This window comes from Leucopleurus acutus, assembly GCF_964270905.1.
Source record: "Leucopleurus acutus genome assembly, chromosome: 18".
Lineage (NCBI taxonomy): Eukaryota > Metazoa > Chordata > Mammalia > Artiodactyla > Delphinidae > Leucopleurus > Leucopleurus acutus.
The window spans coordinates 70,115,073-70,136,799 of NC_139160.1; the positions used below are offsets into that span (position 1 = coordinate 70,115,073).

At 39.7% G+C, this 21,727-nt stretch overlaps 1 protein-coding gene and 1 pseudogene across 3 annotated transcripts in view; one reads left to right on the plus strand and one right to left on the minus strand.

The window, feature by feature from the left end:
* Window positions 1-21,727, minus strand: part of FGF14 (fibroblast growth factor 14) — a gene marked incomplete at both ends in the record, with an annotated part of 614,821 nt that overhangs the window by 584,928 nt on the left and 8,166 nt on the right. The window lies entirely within an intron of this gene.
* On the plus strand, window positions 13,253-13,945 carry LOC309974933 (small ribosomal subunit protein eS6-like; annotated as a pseudogene). The gene has a single exon. The product of its transcript is annotated as a small ribosomal subunit protein eS6-like (transcript).

The window sequence follows — 21,727 nt, forward strand, 5'->3', positions numbered from 1 at the left end:
TTAGAGACAATTACATTTAAAGTAAATGGTAAAAATTACAAGACAAAGACATTATTAAATACAAAGAGCAATTTTAATGAGATCGTTATGTTATTAGATACTGGATTATTTTATTTAACAAAAGCGGGTGAAGAATGAATTTTCCACTATGCATCCAGGGTTATTCCTGTAATACCCAATAGATTTATCAAAATAATAAGAAAGTACAGATATACAAATATGCCCCATCTTATACATTTTGTGTTTCTTGTTCAAATGTAACAAGAATTTTTTGAGCATTGTTTGATGTGTTGTGGGTACCAAACAGAAGTGTTAGGAGAGGGGCCCTGCCTCTAATGACCTTAAGGCCTTGCGGAGATCACACACACATGCACACACACACACACACACACACACATACACACACGTGCGCGTGTGCGCGCGCGGCTTAATCCTATCTTTTATACTCAAAACTTCTGCCCCTACACCAAAAACACACAAAAAAAAACAAAACCAGCCAGAAAAACTGTTCAAATCCTAGTAATTCTTAGTAATGTTTCCCGCCCAAGATCTCTCAGCTCCTGCTACAACTACTCTATTCCCATGTGATCACGTTATCACCCATCAACTATTGCAACGACAACCGGCCACCTGTCTTTCTATATTTCAGGTATATTCCTGAGACACAAACAGTTCAGTCTCACTGACTTAAAACTTTGGGTAATTCCCTGCTGACTAGACAATAAAATCAAAACTTATAACCAGATATAAAACACTCTTCATGGGCTCACCTTGCCTGTCCTTAAACCTAATCGCCAGCTCCACGGCGTCTACTGCTTCCAGAGCGCCCCCTCCCTGCATCTTCTTACAGTCAGCCAGTTCTGCCAGCTTCTTTCATAGGCTGGGGTACTGGAGTGATTTTCCATTCTCTCTCTCTCTCCCTAAAATGGCCTTAAGTCTCTTCTCCAGCAAACTTTTATTCATCCTTGAAAACCCAGTTTCAAAGCAAACTATTTGGTGAAGCTCCACCAAGCTACTTTTCGTGGATCTAGAAGCAATTTGTCCATTGTTATAACACTTGTCACACTGCATTATAATATCAATGTTACCCCTCTCCTTCCAGAGCTATACTGTGAGCGCCACGTGGGCAGCCATTCTGTCTTATTTTTGTATCCCCAGCACCAAACACAATTCTTGGCACATTTCAGAAGATGCTTAGTAATGTTAAAAAGAATGAATGAATGAATGAATATCAAAGTAAGTGCTTTAAAAGTTTACAGAAGGGACAATTCAATATGTTCTGGAGTGAACAGGAAATGCTACATTAAAATATATGTAAATAAAATGTTTGTACATAACATGCTTTAAATGCACTTGAGTAAGGAATTATTCAGAAGCATGAATAATCATACTTTAACCCTTTGTAACTTCAGACTTTATTAAAATAGGATACACTTATACTATCACACATGCTCTTTTTTTTTTGGCCTCACCTCGCAGCATGCGGGACTTCCCCAAACAGGGGTCGAACCCGTGCCCCCTGCAATGGAACTGTGGAGTCTTAACCACTGGACCACCAGGGAAGCCCGTATCACACATGCTCTTTAATATGCTGTAAGTATCAAGTTGGAAGAAACTTAGGTTCAGAATTAATTTAAATTCTTGGGATTAGAGAAACAGACATTCTTCTATCTGCATCATCATTGTCTAATTTTACTTATTAGTCTCAACCTGTAACAATTATAATATTTCAACAAATGAAGCCATCTTAATGCTATAATCTAGATTTTCACTTATACAAGCAGTATTTCCCTCTACTTCATTTGGAAATACTACCATTTTACTCCAGGATAAAACCTGCCTATCATCTAATCCAAAATATTCTTACATAGCATATAGGTAGGACTGCTCAATTTAGGGAAAAAAAATAAAAATAAGAAACCTACAGGATGCCCAGTTACATTTGAATTTCAGATAAATAATGATTTTTTTTTCTTAGTTTAAATCTGTCCCAATTTGAGGCATACTTAAGATATTTATTTATTTACTTATTTATTTATCTGAAATTCACATTTAAATAGGTGTCCTTTATTTTATTTGACAACTCTACACGTAGCAGACAAGAAGACTAGCAATAAATTGATGCTAGGAGGGCCTCAGATGACCAAAGAGTGCCATCTTAAAGACTAGCTTTCCTGGTAACCCAGAGGAAACCTAAGGACCTCAACCATCTCCTAGGCTACATGTATGGCCTTAAAGAGACCCATCCTCACCCATGTGCTATGAGCATTAGGGCTCTCAACAGGAAAGTCAGTTTGGTGAAGGCAAAATCCAAGACTATGTCTGAGGGTAGCTTTTTCTTTTTTTTATAAAGGAGAGAAAAGATGATGTTCTTTACAGAACTAACCTCAGAATTTTGTCCTGCTACTGTTTTAAAAGATCTTATTTTACAACTATTGTAATCTGCCCAGTAATCCTGATGATATACAAAAGGCCAACAGGTATATGAAAAGGTGCTCAACCTCACTAACCATCAAAATGCAAATCAAAATCACAATGAAATACCACCTCACACCTGTTAGGATGGCAATTATAAAAAAACAAAAGATAACAAATGTTGGTGAGAATATGGAGAAAAGGGAACCCAACCCCGGTAACACAGTTGGTGGGGATGTAAATTGATATGACCATTATGGAAAACAGTATGGAGGTTCCTCAACGAATTAAAAATAGAACTACCGTATGATCCAACAATCCTACTTCTGGCTATTTATCCAAAGGAATTAAAGTCAATATTTCGAAGAAATATCTGTACTCCCATGTTTACTGCAGCATTATTCACAATAGCCAAGATATGGAAACAATCTAAATGTCCAAGAATGGATGAATTGATAAAGAAAATATATACAATGGAATATCATTCAGCCTTTAAACAGCAGGAAATCCTGCCATTTGTGACAACATGCATGGACCTGGAAGACATTAGGCTAAATGAAATAAGCCAGACAAAGAAAGATAAATACTGTATGGTCATACTTATATGTGGAATCTTAAAAAGTCAAACCCATAGAAGCAGAGAATAGAATGGTGATGGCCAGGGACTGAGGAGAGGTGGAAATGTCAAAGTGCACAAAGTTCCAGTTATGCAATATAAGTAAGCTCTGGAGACCTACTATACAGCATACGCCTATAGCTAGCAATACTCTATTATATACTTAAAATTTTCTAAGAGGATAGATTTTATGTGAGGTGTTCCTACCAATAACAATAATGATAATAATAATAGGGATGAGAGGAAGCTTTAGGAAGTAATGGATATGTCTGTGGCCTTGATGGTGGTGATAACACCATTAAATACGTATACATTAAACATGTACAGTTGTATACAACTGTATACAAACTCATCAGTTGTATACATTAAATATGTACGGTTCTTTTACATGTCAGTCATTCCTCAATAAGTGGTATAAAAAAATTTAAGTTAATGAGCACTTCCTATAACCCAGGGGCTATTATGAGATTTTATATGCATTATTAATACTAATCCTCACAACATCCCTACCAGCTATGTGTCATTATCTCTATTTTACAAATAAACTGAGATTAAATAATAATTTTTGCCCTAGGCCGAACAGTGAGGAGAGATGGGGATGAGACTCAAATCCAGGTTTGTCTGGCTCACAACTAGTTGAGTATTTAATAATGATGCTGTATACTGACTTTTAGTACCTAGATCCTTCTAAAGGATTAAAGGAAATGCAAAAGCACTCAAATGAGTTGATATACAGGTAAGTGGTCTCAGGATAGATAAGTTCCTAAGCAAGAATGCAGGTGTGTATGTATCTATGTGTGGTCACATACAGCTTTCTCTAAAAATTCTTCTCTAAAATCAAAGAGCTTTACAAAACCAAACCCTCGCCATTCCCCTTTCAGTATATTTGAAGTTTCCTAGATGGCATATTACTCTCCTAAGAAGCTAGTACATTTCCAAAAGGGTCTACCTAACGGCTATGGGCAGGTAAATACAAAAATAATCTGTACATTTCTTCTCTGTTTCCCCAGGTACAAGAAATTGAAATGATCATGATACTCCAAGACAGAGCAGAATGTTCATCTGAGTCACACCAAGTAACTTGATTACTGCTAAAGTAAAATTTGAAAATGATTGAAGTGATTTTTATGATCAGCCTTTTGGAAGTCATTCAAAAGTGCTGCAGTACTACTTCAAAGAAGATAATTCAAATGTCACTCCCTCTTCAGTGTTGTTTATCAATAGTTGAATATTAAATTGGGAAGCTTGATTTATGTTATGTAATTTAACTAGCATATAATTTAAACACTCATAATTAAGTCACTATTTGAATAAATGGAATAAACATAAGAATAAGTTTGGTAGTGAGGTGCTCATCTCCAGAGGAGTTCAATCAGACTGGGAAAACATTTGGTAGAGATTTTATAGAACAATGGCTCTGAACCTTGACTGCTGCACGCTGGAATCACCTAAGGCAGCAGTCCTCAACCTTTTTGGCACCGGGGACCAGTTTTGGGGAAGACAATTTTTCCATGGACTGGGGCGGGGTGGGGGGACGGGAGGAGACAGCTCAGGCGGTGATGCAGGCGATGGGGAGCGGCAGATGGAGCTTGGCTCGCTCGTCCCGCTTGCCCACCACTCACCTCCTGCTGTGCGGCCCGGTTCCCTGGGGCCTAGGGACCCCTGACCTAAGGAGTTTTTAGAAAGACTGATGCCCGGGTCCCATCCATGGAGATGCTTATAAAACTGGACTGAGGCGAAACTTGAACACTGGGTTTTTGAAGCTCCTCAAGTCGTTCAAATAGGTGGCCACGGTTGACCCCCCTGCTACAGAAGGAAGTCAAGCACTGGATGGAAGGTTGAGACAGGTGACATATCAGGACCCTTCCAACCCTGACAATCTAAGTCTGACTGCAGCATGACCCATGCTACAACATAGTACGAGATTAGACCTGAAGTTTCTTTGGATGTGCAAATTCGGAATAAACTGCTTCAGTAATATTGTTTCCTGGGTGTAGTTTCCAAACACAAAGAGGGTGCTACAATTATTTACACCTCCTCCTTATAGTATCCTATCTTCTCTAGATTACACATTGAAGAGATATTTAAAATGAATAATTCAATCAAGTCAATTATTAAGTATCTTCTGAGCATCTACTATCCGCACGACACTCCTCTAGGTACTGAACATTAGATAATGAGTTACTGATCTCACTGGAGTCTCAGATCTTACTGGAATTTACAATTTAATAGACACAAATGGCTGTAATACAAAAATAAGGTAAGTATGTTTGAAGTTTAAGTGCACGATAGTTCATTTAAGAGATTATGTCCAGTTGTGAAGGAGGGGTAATGCAGGCAGAAGTATTTTCTTATCAGTGCAAAATCCATACCTTATGTATTTTATTGAAGGAGAATAAATATCAAAGTAAAATTTTAAAGATGTAGGTCAGACTTTAGGTATATCAACAAGTAGGTGTGTCAGACTCTTTCACCTCCCTAAACATTTACTGAAAGGGATTTTGTTATGCAAAACCTTCTAGAGGTTTTTTAAATCAAGGGCTAAAGTGAAATCTTCTAAAGTAACACAGATCTATTGGTAGTTTATGCAGTTTAAATTCCCAATAACTTGAAACAATTGCATAAAAATAGCCAGCTAGCTAGTGAAACATGCTGATCCCACAGTATAAAGAACACTTGAGATATGAGAGAATGTCAATTAACAGACATTTGCTGAATTCTATTGCAGAAAACTAAACTTCCACACACGAGAGTTTAGACAGGCAGAACAATGTACCAGAGCTGTAGTTAAAGGAAGACTTGGACTAAATAAATATATCATAACTACTGGCCAGTCATTTCAGCTGACCATACCCAGCAGAACTGGAAATGCAGAGAATGCTAGGAAAGGTCACTCACTCTGATAAAAAATAATACCTCTGCTACCACAGTCACACCGCCCAAATGAAATCCACATCCACATGTGGTTTTGGTTAATCTTCACCGCTAGACCCAGGATCAATCTAGGGGCAGATGCTCCGGCAGGAGCCAGGAGGCAACTGTGTTCCGTATCCCTAATTCCAGCACAGGGTACCAATCACAGCTGTGATCAAATCAGAGCCGGCAGACAGTGCAATACAGATAATAAAATGTTTTAGCTAAAGGGATAAGACTTTGGAGTATACTAATGACTGGAAAGTCAGCTCTTTGACACGAATTATAATTCTTTAATGATAATGATGTAGAAGACTAAGCAACGTTTTATCAATTTTAAAAAATCAAGTTAAATCTATCATATAAAATCTACCTTCTAAATGAAGAAAATTAAAGACCCGACCTTCAGATGATAAGACTGTTTATATGGGAAGCTACATTTGGAAGTATAAACTGTAGTTTCTATTTTAAGACTGTGTCCTCCAAATTCCAGTAATGAAAAATATTCACCTGAATTCCTTTCCATACAAGATAACCACTTCTTAGTTTAAGAAAACCCAACCTCAACTCAGCAGATAAAGTATCAATAAAAGCCCTCTGGGCTTCCCTGGTGGCGCAGTGGTTGAGAGTCCGCCTGCCAATGCAGGGGACACAGGTTCGTGCCCCGGTCCGGGAAGATCCCACATGCTGTGGATTAGCTGGGCCCGTGAGCCATGACCGCTGAGCCTGCGCGTCCGGAGCCTGTGCTCCGCAACGGGAGAGGCCACAGCGGTGAGAGGCCCGCGTACCGCAAAAAAAAAAATAAAATAAAAGTCCTCTGCCTTCTTTTTTCAATCTTGCTCCTTAAAAATATCAACAACAGATTAAAAACTATACACATAAAACAAAAAAATCGTAACCAAAGGAACAGTGTGCCCTAATGAATCTTCTTTCTTTATTGAGTTCAAACCCTACGGAAAAGAAAAAAACTATTAATTCAGAAGCTGTAGTATCTAGAGTCCATTTTTTACTTTGATTTGCAAATTCTAAGCAATAAGTCAGCTGGTTCTGCTGTCAATAGGAATGCCTGGCTGGCTTCTTATTTTATGCAGCAGTGGAGTCTGTAAGCACCCTGTTCCAGGTTGTCTTCTCCTTTCCCTCTCTCTCTCCTCTGTCCTACGTTTTCAGTTACCGGCCACACACTGATGATGCCAGCATGTCTGTATGTGGCCCAGGCCTCTCTTCTGAGGAGTAGCTACAACTGCCTACAGTCTACAGTGCTCTTAAAGATGTATTTTCCTCCTGCACAGCCTCTTCTGGAAAGAACTCCCATTACTATATAATTCTAAATAAATAAAGTAAGTAAATACTAAAGGAAGCACAAAGTAACTTTTAGTGAAACTTCACTGCTCCTGGTATCATATTAAATATTCAATGGGAAACCAGTTAAATAATTAGTAGTTGATGGACATTTTGAATCAGGTCATTTTCACTTGCTAGGTTCTCTAAACTATATTTTCCCAGCACGTTGAAATTTTGTGTTGTCCAGTGGTATTCCTAAGAAAAAGAGAAGTCTGTTTTTTGTTGTCACTCCCAAGTAATAAGTAGCCATCACAAGCCCAGTGGCTCCAGGTCTTAGAAACATACCCCGTCACCTGAGTCCTGAAGTGGGAACTGTGCTCATGGGGTCCAACCTCTCTCCCAACCAAGACGGGATTCTCATTTACAAGCAGAGCGTTTCCTACAAGGCCCCTGAAAGAGGCAAATTCAAGCTAGACTTTAAATATTAGGTTATTTTTACTCCTAAAGAAAATAAATGAATGACAGAGCCTAAAGTATTCAGGTAGGAACAAAGAAAGGGGCTACAATTTTCACAGATAATACAAAATTGGCAGGATAAGCTATTTATAGTTTTCAGGGTATAAGCAGCATGTCCAGTAGCAAAAGTAAGACTTAAATACACAATGGTGGGGGGATGGGTAGTGAAATGAAATGAAAGCTCAGGAGCAAAAGAAAGAGCTCAAAACTACAAATGAGATTCTTAAATCCAAAGAAGTTAAAAAAAAAAGTTGGGCAGTGACTCTTAGCAGAACAATGATAGGAAAGGTTGCTTTAACATATGTTTCATTAATTTATAACTAAGGTAAAAAGCCTCAGAGAATGGGAACAACCCATAAAATTTAACTCAAAATTTTTGAGGTAATTATTGTTAGGTATAAGCAATTAAGGAAGATAATAAAAAATAAACTCTACATATTAGAAAAGCATATAAAATATTTTAAAATACTCATTTTGGTATATACAGATGACTAAGACTCAACTCTGTAAGATACACAGGAAAGGCAGATACTGAAATATTCTATCACAGATATTTGACAATGCTCTTTAGCTCAAGAAAAATATATGAACTCCAAAACTGTCTGTTTGCAGCCAGTCCCACTCTGGGCAAAACACAAAATGTTCCAGGCTCCTTTAGGCCCTGAAGGCTTGTGAGTAAAGACCTGGTTAGGCCCATAGTGTACAAAAGGAGGCTCAGCGAGAACACAGATCCTACTGGGCCTCTGAATCTGTCTTCGTTCAACCTTTACTTGGACACTTTTTAAGAATTCATTTACGTATCCTATAGTATTAACTATAGGTAAAACTTTAAAATATTATATTAATTAACAAAAAATAATAATTTTAGCATAGGTCACCCACTGGAAAATGTAGGAAAGAAACTAAAATTGTTTCTGAAAAGGAAATGGGGTGGAAGGAACTGATAAATAAATCAATGTCCATGTGGTAGGTATTTTGTTAGGTGCTTTATTTATATATTCTCCTTTAGTCACTACAAACACACAAGGGAAGAATTCTCCCTCTACTACCAAAAACAAAATAAGCCAACAAACAAAAACAACTCTGAGGTACAGAGAAATTACAGCTACACTTCCAATCTTTATCTAACTCCAAAGTTCGCACACACCCTGCTGTCCTTGTCAGTAAAAAAAATACATAACAGCAACTAAAATTAGTTTCAAAATATACACCTATCTAACAGTAGTTGTCAAAGAAAGACAGTAAGAACACAGAGGCACTGAGTGGTCTTTAGACAGGGGTCACAGAACTAGCCATCTCAATCAATAGGGCTGGGGACACCTTGGCCAGCACAAGCCAAAAGAAGATAAAATCATCTGACTTGGACTTGTACCAGAAGGTCCTTCTATAATATGGAGGAGGATATAAAAATCTGAGGTTTTTCTATGCTTCCTATTAAAGGGAAATACCCAGGCAAATCAAAATCCAGATTTTTAAATGTTTCATTTTTTAACACTATAATAATATCATCAAAAACCTCTATTAAAGTGGTTATTTGTACTCAGAGCTCTACTCCCCAGTTTAGATTGGAGATATCTAAATTAAGGACATTAAGAAAAATATTATTTTCAAGTAAATCAAACTTATTCTGAACACACTCATTCAGCAAACCCACAAGGCATCTGGAAGTATGTTTCACACCACAGAATAAGGAAATAGCAAAGAGATATGCCTATGTTTGATTCATCTGTATATCACATGTACACCTACATAATGTGGAGATATATACACACATATGCATATGCACACACACACACATGCACAGAGAATTCAATGGGCAAAAACTTACTATATGTTTCTGGATGTTAAATGTGCATATAGATTAAGGCAAAAGAACGCCAGCATGCTAACATGCTGTTAACAATTCCACCTGTTCTTAAAATTTGGGGGTCCAAATAAACAAGTTAGGAAGGTGAAGTAAAAACCAGCTCATAACTGTACTCTTCCCTGGCAATGTAATTAAAAATAAAACATTTTTTGATATCAGAAAACAAGAAATTTAGCTTTGAAGGAAAAATTTATTATATCCCTTAAGATAATAAAACCAAGATCTTCCAAAGTTTTCAAGCCAGGCCTTTTAGAGCCTTAGCCATGTCTCCTGAGCTGCATCTCCCCTTTGGGTATCTCACTAATGACGGCTACAAGAGAGGGAATATTGGCACTGCTCTGAGTTTAATACTCTGGTTCAAGTAAAGGTGAACGGCCCTTCTCTTAATTCTCTAGTGCACAGCCAAGGCAGGGCTGCAATACTTAAATGTAAGGTAATTAAATATTTGGATATCACACAAAGGAAATCAACACAGAATATCATGGAACTGGATAATCTAGCATACAGTTTACCTGTTTTCAGCTTGGAGTTCAGTACATGGATGCCTCCCTACTCAGCATCCAACCTGCCAAAAATGCCTAATGACATCTAGCAAACTAATATCCAAACCCAAGAGAAGTATTACGGAGAGCATGAAGTTTCTTTTCCTATACAGTTAACTCCCACTTTCAGGGTTCAAGTTCATGTCTGACTGAACCTTTCCACTATGATCGGCCCTGAGAATGCCCACCTGCTGTAGGAAAGCCTCTGCACATTTACAGTGACAGGACTTTACTGGAGAATAGGGTGATTTTTTTTTTTTAACAAAGCACTGTAAGATATAACAGGAGGGGCTGTTCTCTTACAACTTTAGATGACATTCATATCAAGGAATGTTTAGGTTTTGCATGAGATATTTAAGAGGTGAACCAGAGTAAATTTAAATATCAATAAAAGTAAAATGTATACACAGTGAATTCTGAGCTTCATGGCATTAACATTACAGCTAAGCAAACAAATTATATGTAAATATAGTATCATATTGTCAGTATATTAATGAAATGCCCATGCTTTGAACATAGATAAACATAGGTAAGAAGAGTCAGAGCAATATTTTAATCAGAGATAAATATATAAAAATTGCTCATTCCCTATATCTATAAATAGTGTTTTATTTTCACAATGGTATTAATTTCCTTAAAGTGCTTATAAGTTTTATGAGGGTATTAATTTTTTTAAGCACTTATAGGCTAAACTACAGTAAAAGTAGGCATTATTCATTAAATAAGTATACCCAGGGACTTCCCTGGTGGCACAGTGGTTAAGAATCCACCTGCCAATGCAGGGGACACGGGTTCAAGCCCTGGTCTGGGAAGATCCCACATGCCACGGGGCAACTAAGCCCGAGCACCAAAAGTACTGAGCTGGCACTCTAGAGCCCGCAAGCCACAACTACTGAGCCCACTCTCCACAACTACTGAAGCCCGCGCACCTCGAGCCCGTGTTCTGCAACAAGAGAAGCCACTGCAAAGAGAAGCCCGCGCACCACAACAGAGTAGCCCCTGCTTGCTGCAACTAGAGAAAGCCCACGCGCAGCAACGAAGACCCAATGCAGCCAACAATTATAAATTTACAGAAAAAAAAAGATAAGTATGCCCATTGAGAGCCAAGTAAACAAATTTAAAAGTACAAAAAATGCACAAAGACCCCAAGGGTATTGCTAGTCGGTTTTGTGGGAAAATAAACCAATTTCCAGTCATAACCTATTTTACAGTTGTTGCTACCTTCACTGTATTTTTCAACTTAAAAATGTACCCATAGAGTCTGTCATAAAGAGTGAAGTAAGTCAGAAAGAGAAAAACAAATACCGTATGCTAACACATACATATGGAATCTAAAAAAAAAACAAATGGTTCTGAAAAACTTAGGGGCAGGACAGGAATAAAGACGCAGACATAGAGAATGGACTTGAGGATGTGGGGAGGGGGAAGGGTAAGCTGGGATGAAGTGAGAGAGTGGCATGGACATATATACACTACCAAATGTAAAACAGATAGCTAAAGGGAAGCAGCCACATAGCACAGGGAGATCAGCTCCCTGTGACCACCTAGAGGGGTGGGACAGGGAGGGTGGGAGGGAGACACAGGAGGGAGGAGATATGGGGATATATGTATACCTGTAGCTGATTCACTTTGTTATAAAGCGGAAACTGGGCTTCCCTGGTGGTGTAGTGGTTGAGAGTCCGCCTGCTGGTGCAGGGGACATGGGTTCGTGCCCTGGTCCGGGAAGATCCTACATGCCGCGTAGCGGCTGGACCCATGAGCCATGGCCGCTGGGCCTGTGCGTCCAGAGCCTGTGCTCTGCAATGGGAGAGGCCACAACAGTGAGAGGCCTGCATACCGCAAAAAAAAATTTTTTTAATAAATAAATTAATTAAATAAAGCGGAAACTAACCTACCATTGTAAAGCAATTATACTCCAATAAAGATGTTAAAAAAAAAAATGTACCCCATTTACCATGAAATGCTATCTAAGGACCGCTATGGACTCTTCATTCTATTTGGAATACTCCAGCCCAAATCCGTCCCTCATTTGGTCCAACAATCAGAATCTCCTGACCTAACTGGCAGTGGCAAAGGGAAAACGAAATGGGAGAGAAAAGGGGAAGGAGGGTGGATGAGTTTATTCCGTCCATCTCTATCAATATTGCTTCCTTAGCTCCAGGACCGACCATCCCCAGCAACTCTTCCACCTTTATCTAACCTTCCAAATCCCCTCTACTCCCCCTAGAAAGACTAAGATACCATATATTTGGAGGTAACAAAACTAACTTCTAAGTTACCTAAATGGCCTACTTATTTGAGAGAAGTTTAAAGTGCTAGTCAGACTGTACCAATCCATAATGTCCAACGCCAAGGTGCCTGACTAATAAGCCTGATATAGGAAGTAGACATACCTTACTGTTCAGCCATTCCATCCTATGCTGCAGATCTCAGCATCTAATTTTACTTCTTTTTTTTAATCTAATGGCATTTATTGAGACTAGTTCCCAAGTTTTACATCACTTGATAAAAGGAACTGACACAGCAGAAAGGTTTCCCTGATAGACCCCGTGGGGCTCAGTGCTTAACACAGAGGAAGAGACTTCCTTCCTTGGACTGTATCTAGGCCCCTGGTGTGACCAGAGAGACAACAGTAGAATCATTATGTGTACCTAGGGTTATTTCTAACTCATGAACCTGCCACACTAAAGGCCTTTTCCTGGGCTATTGTTTCTTCATGTTTGAGCTGATCTCTAACAAGGATGGTGCTAGTTACACTTAACATTGGTTGATGTGGTCAGGTAGGTGCAGCACTGTTCCAAGAGATGCAATGCACAAGTGGTGGTCTCAGAAGTAGACACCATCACAGACACACTGAACCGTACCATTTGTTGGTGCTCATTACGGCCCGTGAGGCTGCAGCAGGGCTGGGCCATGACCTTTAAAGTAAGAATGTATTTGTGGTAGCTTTCCTTATTCTAATTTACTATGATTTCATTATTTTTGGTATAGAAAATTGTGCTGGTGATAACCTACACACATGGACCCTAGGGTGTTTTTCAGTTCAAGTAACTGGAAAATGAGTGAAGTTTCTGTGTAATGAAATGGGAGGTGTATGTTGGCATGAACGAAGAAGAAACCTTCATTCGTACCTTTTATGAGAAGCGTGTGGCCACAGAAGTTGCTGCCAACGCTCTGGGTAAAGAATGGAAGGGTTATGTGGTCCAAATCAGTGGTGGAAGTGACAAACAGCATTTCCCCATGAAGCAGGGTGTCTTGACCCATGGATGAGTCCGCCTGCTACTGAGTAAGGGGCATTCCTGCTACAGACCAAGGAGGACTGGAGAAAGAAAGCGCAAATCTGTACAGGGTTGCATTGTGGAGGCCAATCTGAGCATTCTCAATTTGGTCATCGTAAAAAAAGGGGAGAAGTATATTCCTGGACTCACGAATATTACTGTGCCTCGTCGCCTGGGGCCCAAAAGAGGTAGCAGAATCCACAAAGTTTTCAGTCTCTCTAAAGAAGATGATGTCTGCCAGTATGTTGTGAGAAAGCCCCTAAACAAAGAACGTAAGAAACCTAGGACCAAAGCACCCAAGATTCAGCGTCTTGTGATTCCACGTGTTCTGCAACACAAACGTTGGCGTATTGCTCTGAAGAAACAGCGTACTAAGAAAAATAAAGAGGCTGCAGAATATGCTAAACTTTTGGCCAAGAGAATGAAGGAGGACAAAGAAAAACGCCAGGAACAGATTGCCAAGAGACGGCGGCTGTCCTCTCTGACAGCTTCTACTTCTGAGTCCAGTCAAAAATGAGATGTTCTAAGAGTAACAAATAAATAAGATCAGACATCACGAAAAAAAAAATATATATATATATACAATAATATTTAAAAGTATTTCTACCAATTATAAATTTAAAAGAATACAAGAAAGAAAGGGTCAAAGATCCTTCTTATGTTAAAATTGTAACAGAGAAAGCGAAAGCAAAGTTAGGCAAAAAACTGTTACCAAGATTCACAGAGGTAACTCCTCCTGCTTTGAGTAATAAAAATAAGAGAGTAAGATTATGATGCACTGAGCGAGTTGAATGACCCTACTTTCCTTTCCTGAAGGTTCTCACAAATATTAGCGGGCACCAAGACACTGAGTAAGCAAGTGTATGTGGCAATAGCTGTGGCAATCCGTAGGACGCAACTTGGACTGTGGCATCTTTAGATGCACATTTTAATTTTTTATTCAAAACTATGTTAATGCAACAACATTCAGACCCTTTACTTAACTCTGTAGCATTCAGACCTTTAGCATTGTGCAGCTATTGCCTTTACACTAATTGGCACCCCCCAAAAAAATTGTTAAATCACTCACTCACTACCCACTGAAATGACAGAATTCAGGTTTATGCTGCTAATTTACTCCCGGCACAGGGTGTCTACAACTGTTATCACCACCTAAAATGAATCCCTTCCCTTACTTGTATGAATTATGCTTGTGACCCTACAAATGTGCATTTTATAAACTTATAAACTAGGATCTCTAACAAGGATCCCAGTTCTAAATCAAAAAAACTGAAACTGCTGCTTACAAAGCATTACTAGTTATGTATTTGTAAGGTTTAAATGGCCATTGAGGATTGAATTAGTGCTCTTGTTTTAACAAGTGATATTCCTTAAAATACTATTTTATAAATTGTGTGGCATTCTTAAGTGTTAAGATAACCGAGAAACAGATACTGACCCTCTAAAACACAATTCAAATTTTATAACAGAAAGGAGCAGAAAATCAAAATCCATTTCCAAAAGTTGTGCTTTTAGCAAATTGTTCCTTAATGCATCTCTCCACTAAGCAGCGGTCATCAAGGGTTACTCAAACATAGATCTGCTGCTAGCGCCAGAGCAGTTTATCAGGATTCCCGTGTAAGAAATTGTGGTTCAAATTGCTGGAAATTTCCCTGTAGCCAAAGAGCCTGTGACATTTTCAGCCCAGCGATGTTTCACTAGAAAACATCATCTTACTGGGAAATTAACTGCTGCCCCAAGTACGTTAGGTGCTACAAACAAAGTTGTTCCGTCTTCCCACTCCAGAAACATTCTCTAGTTCACTAATTTCTACCACATCCAGTCTAACTCCTCTGCCAGGCTTTTGGACTCCAAATTATGATTCCTCTAATACCCCAACATAAGATTCCATTAACATTCCCCAAATCCCCAGCCATGAACCTTTCAGCCCTTGACTTTCACTCACATTGCTCCCGTTTTCAAGAATATACTTATCTCTCCTGCCAAATGAAACACGCTTTCAGAAGTCAGCTCAGGTCACACTTCTCGACAAGATTTCCCTTTCTTCCCAGCTCATCTTTGATGGGTCTCCTACAGACACCCCGTGGCCGTCCATCGTTCAAGACTCTCTCATTACTGGTGTTCTCTGTACACTGAACTTAAGTACTTTGGGGCCAGAGATCAAATCCTTATGGAATGTTTTAAATCTCTCCCAGTAACTAACATGGAACTTACCACAAATAGTTATTTAATAAATACTAATAGGTTTATTGTATAGATTGTATATTGTCTGTCTTCTCAAAACCTCAGGATCATTTTCTAGATAATTTCCAAATAAATTTTTCTCTATGTTAAGTGCATCTTTGGAACAACAAGAATGACAGTCCTGAAGAAACCAGAAAGGGAAGAAAAGGTTGCTGTGCAGAAACAGATTTAAAGAACAACTTATGCATGGGATTTCTGCTCTGTCTCCTAAGAGCTTTTGACTCAGACTATCTTCACGAGGATATCTGCATTGCAGACAACCTTGCACTCTAAAGTGCTTCCAGGTTAGAGGGTGATTCCCCCCACCCCAGTATAATAAAGACCATGGCTCCCTGCTGGGCAAAGGTTGGGCAGTTTTGAAAGACATTCCTTAAAAAAGAAGGGGGATTTCCTAAACTCAGAGGTCCTCATCTGTGACACAAATCCACTGTGTGCAGGCATCCACCTCGGCTACTCAGCACTGCCCCTGGGAGATGTTAGGACAAGGGAAAAAAGAACGGGGCGCCTGTTGTGCCCTGAGTGATACAGTCCTTTATCTCTGACCCAGGAGCCTCCATCCTCAGCCAGCATCTCTGTAACTGGGCCAGGTAGGCTTGTGAACCATTTGTAGTTTCGGGCAACTTTTGGATGTTAACTAAAAGTGGGTGTGTTCAATTAGGAGTTTCTAGTTTACAAAAGAAAACAGAAGTTACCGCATGGAAGTCTACACATCTCACGTGCGATGGTATAGGTGGATCTCAAAAACAACGTGTGGAGTGAAAAGAGCAAACTCAAGGGCATGAGGACTCCAGGATCTGATGATCTGAGGCTCTAGTACAGGCTAAGGTAAAGTCAGAGAGCAGAAGGGTGGCTGCCTCTCACAGAAGGCACGGGTGGGAACTGAATCGAACTGAGAATGAGGTTTCTGGGTGATGAGAATATTCTATATCTTAAATGGGGTGTCTGGCACAAGGATACACACAATAGTCAAAAGACATCAAACTCTACAGTTAAGAGCTGTGCATTTTAATGTATGTAAATTACGCTCAATAAAAAAGCATTACAAATTCTAAATATCTGAACATGTTGCAAACACTGAATATGTTGCATTCCCCTTTAGTTTCAGGATATAATGATTCACAGAAACACTGAGACAACACCAGCCACTTTCACATATACGCTTTGAACACAGTCTTTAGGGCGGTAGCTGCAATACAGGAATTTAAGAGGATGTCTCTGGAGGAAGACTGCTTGGGTTCCAACCACTGGCTGGGTGCCATCAGGCAAATTCCTTAACTTCTTCACGCCTGGGCGTCATTCTTTTTCAGATAAATATAAGAAAAGTTCCTACATATGGTTTTTGAGGTCTAAATTAGGTAATATAGATAAAGTATCTAGTACATAGAAAGCATCTTATAAAGCTAGTTTTTTATTATTACTTAGAGCATAAATACTAATACAGGATTCAGAATAATTCAGGATATTTCTGTTCAAGTAGAAGAGTAATAAGTCTTTCAAAATCTAGTAAGTTTAAAGGCATTCATTAGTGGGACTATAAGGTAGAATAATTATAATACTATCCCCAAATTATTTAATTATATAACCTATTAAAGCAATAGATCCACATCACAGTGTTTTTAACATGTTATCTGAAGCACAGAAAGAGTCAAATAAATGCTGCTTTGGGTGTCTCTAGTTCACACAGATGTGTCTCATTTACTGTCTGACAACTGTATTGTTAGAATTTTTTGCCTTTTTCCCCTAATGTAATACATGTAAAAGTTGAAAAGCCAATTGAATACTAATCCCAGCCTTGCCTGAAGAGTTAAATTGATGACAAACCTTTCGAAAGACACAACTAAAGGAAAGATGTGAAAGGACAAAATCTCGAGTATGACAGTACAAATACAAAGAGAGCGGGACAAAGGGGGGCAATCCTCAGTGATGGAAAACAGAGAAGCAGGACTCCACAGCTCTGCAGATCAGGCCACACTCCCAACTTCAGCGCGCACGTCAGGGGTTCATGTTCCCATGAAAAGGCACGTGTGCCACAGATGGACCAGAACCACCTGAGCACTGTGTTCTTAAGATGATTCCCAAGATTTTAAAAGGAAATATAATTAGGAAAAATAAAATAAATAATAAACAATCATGATCCCCTAAATTTCTATATTTTTCAAATTTATTTATTTTTTAATTTGTTACTGTACCATTAAAATATTTCTAACATTTAGTATCCATTCTATTAAAACATATTTCCAATATTTTATATCTATTATTATATATCTGATGTATGAGGAATTTTATGTCACTTAATTGGCATATGAGTAGAAAGTTTAAATGTAAAAGAAAAAATAATTAAGAAAATGTTGCGGCAGAATGATGGTAACTGCTGCGTGTTTAATTCGGAAAGTGACTCAGGTCTCCTAGCAAACAGAGCCCTTTCTTTGCTTACAAGCAATAACACCTGCGGTACAACAGAAACAACCAAAAAACATGAGTTTCAGACTCTGAAATAAGTGGCTGTTTAAGAAAAAAACAGAAACCCTACAATGTTTTAGTCTTTGAGCCTTCTTATTTTCACATTTCTTCTTTTTTTAAAGTACGACAGTAGTATGCCACGTGCTCCACACAGGAAGTGGAAAGAATAGAGATTTCAATCCGTCCCAAACTACACTTTATCTAAGTAAGAGGCAGCATTACAGAAGAGGCTAGCTACCACACACTTCAGTGATCCACTGTAATTGTGCAGACAACAAAATGTTACAGGGGGAAAAAGGCATTTTAATTACAACTACATTCATTGCTACCCAAGAAGCAGGTGCACAAACTTACATACGTAATTTCAATAAAGTTCACACTTCCTTCTCTTTTCTTGCCAGACCTGAATAATCTGAAAAATTGGCTTTTAATTGTATTGACTCCTCAAATGGAACAAAGTATTGCACACAAATCACTGACTATCAACAAAGAACTGTATATCATTTAAAACAAAAAAACCTTGGACTTATCTTTATTGTAAGGCATTTTTTTTATCCCTAAGGACTTTCAGCTTTGGAGTCAAGAAAACAAACCGTTTATTCCAGAGCAATTCTCCTAGAACTGCCTATTTAAATTATGATCTAGAAGGAGAAACTTGTCAAAGTTTTCTACTTGCTATTAAAAGTTGCCAAAGCCCCTCGAATACAAACAGTCTGGAGAGAGTCAGGTTTTTGCTCTGTGCTTTGAGGAGACAGGAGTGGTCTACTGGCAAATGGTCAGTGGCTCGGCGGCATCAAAAGGAACGGTCCACGCATTAAAAAAAAAAAAAAAGGAACGGTCCAAATCAAACACCTGTGGTCAGAACATCCTAGACACCTCCCTCTTTTCCCTTCCCAAATTCAAAGTGGCCACTGAGATAGAAGGACTCCACTTCCTCTCCAGCCCCTGTCACTGCCTTATTTTTGACCTTACCACCTCCTCTGTGGCCTTTCTTACCTTCAATCCCGCTCCACGCAAAGATATTTTCCACACTGTTGCCATAATGATTATCTAAAGGGTAAAGCTGACCAAAAGACTTCAAGATTCCAAAACAGCTTTACTGAAAGATTCACTGCAAATGGCTAATGAAAAATTAAGGACACAAGAGGCACCTAAAACAGAAGACACTAAGTAGTGACTTCTACTACTCCCGCTATCTGCCATCGCAGTCCTCACAGTCTGTTCGTCCTCTATCTGAATTGCCTTTCCACTCTGAAGAAACTACAAGACCATAAACAAATTAGTGACAGTACAGATGCGCCCACACCTACCTTTGAAGGGTGGCCCCCAAATGCGCCCCTCTGAGTTCATGGGACTCCAAGGGATTCTCCAGGAAACCAGTAAACCACTACCAGTTATTCTCTTAAGCAGCCAATAGGAAACTCAAGTTAAAATTAGTGAAAAACCTTGCCAAATTCAGGTAGATGCCAGAGCTACACTCTACTTTAAACCCCACTTGCTCTGGAGCCTAAGAAAACTGGCAGATGCCAGAGAATTCTTACCAGAGTCAGCTCTCCTGCATCTCTGTCTGTAGTGCCCAGTTGAGAGAGGAAGGGAAAATCTCACGCTGTTCCTTCCTTTCCAAGATGCACTGGTTGTGGATCCTTTCTCTCCCAGGGACAGCTATTGCCTTCTTGTTTGTCTCATTTTGGGTCTTGAGAACTTGGCCTGGGAACCGTCAGGCTGAGGGCCCTCAAAATACGGCCGGACAGAAGTGTGGATTGCACTCCACTTGCAGCTAGTGTCCTACTGATCGTTGGCAGCGCTCAGGGGAACTAAGTCTTTCTTTGGCTACCTTTGGATGTGGCTCTGCATCTTGGGCGGGTAGGATCTTTTGCCCATTCTTTGGGGACACCTCTTGAGTCCAACAGGTTGTCCAGTACTGCCAGGAATATTTACTGTTTGTCTCAGCTGAAACCTGACAAGATATTTGAAAAACAAAAAACAAAAAACACTTTTTTTTTTAAGTAGCTCTACTGTGAGAAGTTGGCCAGACTGGAAGCTGATATTCAGAGCCTCAAAGGAACGTTTTTTGAGGCCTCCTCCCCTAACCTAAGTGAAACTATGTATACCCAGAAGGAAAGACCTTCCAAAACAAAAAGCTCTAAATCTAGAACACAGAAATCTTTTTATTTCCATATTAGTTGAAGACCTTCTCCCAGATCTAAAGATGCAAACAGAAGATAATGTAGTTGGATGGGTGATCAGCCCTTTGATGTTATAAAGGTTGCAACTCAATTCTTTGAAGAATTAAAAACAACTATCCCTGTCTCGGGAACTGAGTCTTTGTAAGAACACAAATGCAGCTACTGAAGCAATTCAAAGCCCATCTATCTTTTATACCAATCCCAAAACCTCCCCTATGCTGGCACATATTGTAAAATTCTGGGTTTAGGAAACAAAAGTCCTTCCTGGAGGTACTTACTTTCTTTCCCTGTGCCTTGAGATGTAAATATTCTACCCAGTCTTCTTGAGAAACTGATGGCCAGTTCTTCGAAAAGCAAACTTCAGGGAGGTAATTCTTATCATAAGGGGAACAAAAAAAAGGTAAAAAGACTATTTGGAAACTAGGCCAACAAAACGTCTTTAAAAAGTGTAAAGCCATCTGAGCAGGTAACCTTAACCTACTCCATCCGCCGAAACACAATTCGGATCTAGCTGTTCTTTTATAAACTAGTGAGCTTGCCTTATCATACCCTCAAAATAGTCTTTTTCAACTTCTAAAGATACAGTGAAGTTGTGTGTGTGGGTTTTCAGATGTGAAAATGCTTGTGATTCTTCCCAACAGTCCAAGATAACAGAAGGAAAAACAAGCCAAGGTAGGTCGAGTCCTCTCCAAAAAATGTTGAGACTGCAGGAAAAGACATCTGGGGAATACAACAGATACAAAAGAATGCCATCTGTTTCAGCACCAACCACACAACTCTGTAAAATGCATGAAGAGCTCTTGGTGGTGTCACCAGTAAAATACAACGCGTGTCTTCTTCCAGGGCTCAAAGCTGTGTACTGTGCTTTCCCTACCACTCAAAACCGGCTCTTGGAAGAGTCACCTCTGCACCGGCAAGGAGTTGCCACACCTCTGCAAGGTCGGTCATGAGCCCGCAGGTGGCCTTCCATCTCCGATAGCCTCGGGTTTAAACTACAACTTAAATATACTCAACACAGTCCAGGAGAGGTACAGGGAAGAGGGAAAAGTTCATTCAGAATCCAGATCGGGTGGAAAGTTACGAGACGCTTGGAACATGAGAGCGGGGGCCGACCTGAGATTATTCTAATCAATGCCCTTGCACTGCAGTCGAAGAAACTGAGGCCCAGAGAATTTCAGGAGCCCTCCTCGGCCTCCCAGTAGCTAGTGCGGGCTGGACTCATGCTCTCCCAGTCCGGAACTTGGGCGCATCCGCCACCTACCTAGCTCCTTCCTCCCGCCCCGTCCCTTTTCCTCTAAACCCTGCAGTGCGTCGCGGGGAGGCGACCACCTGTGGGCTGGAACCAAACTCTTCCTTCGCCCTTCAGCCCGGGCACGCACTGAGGCGCGCGCGAGGTCGCCGGCCCCGTG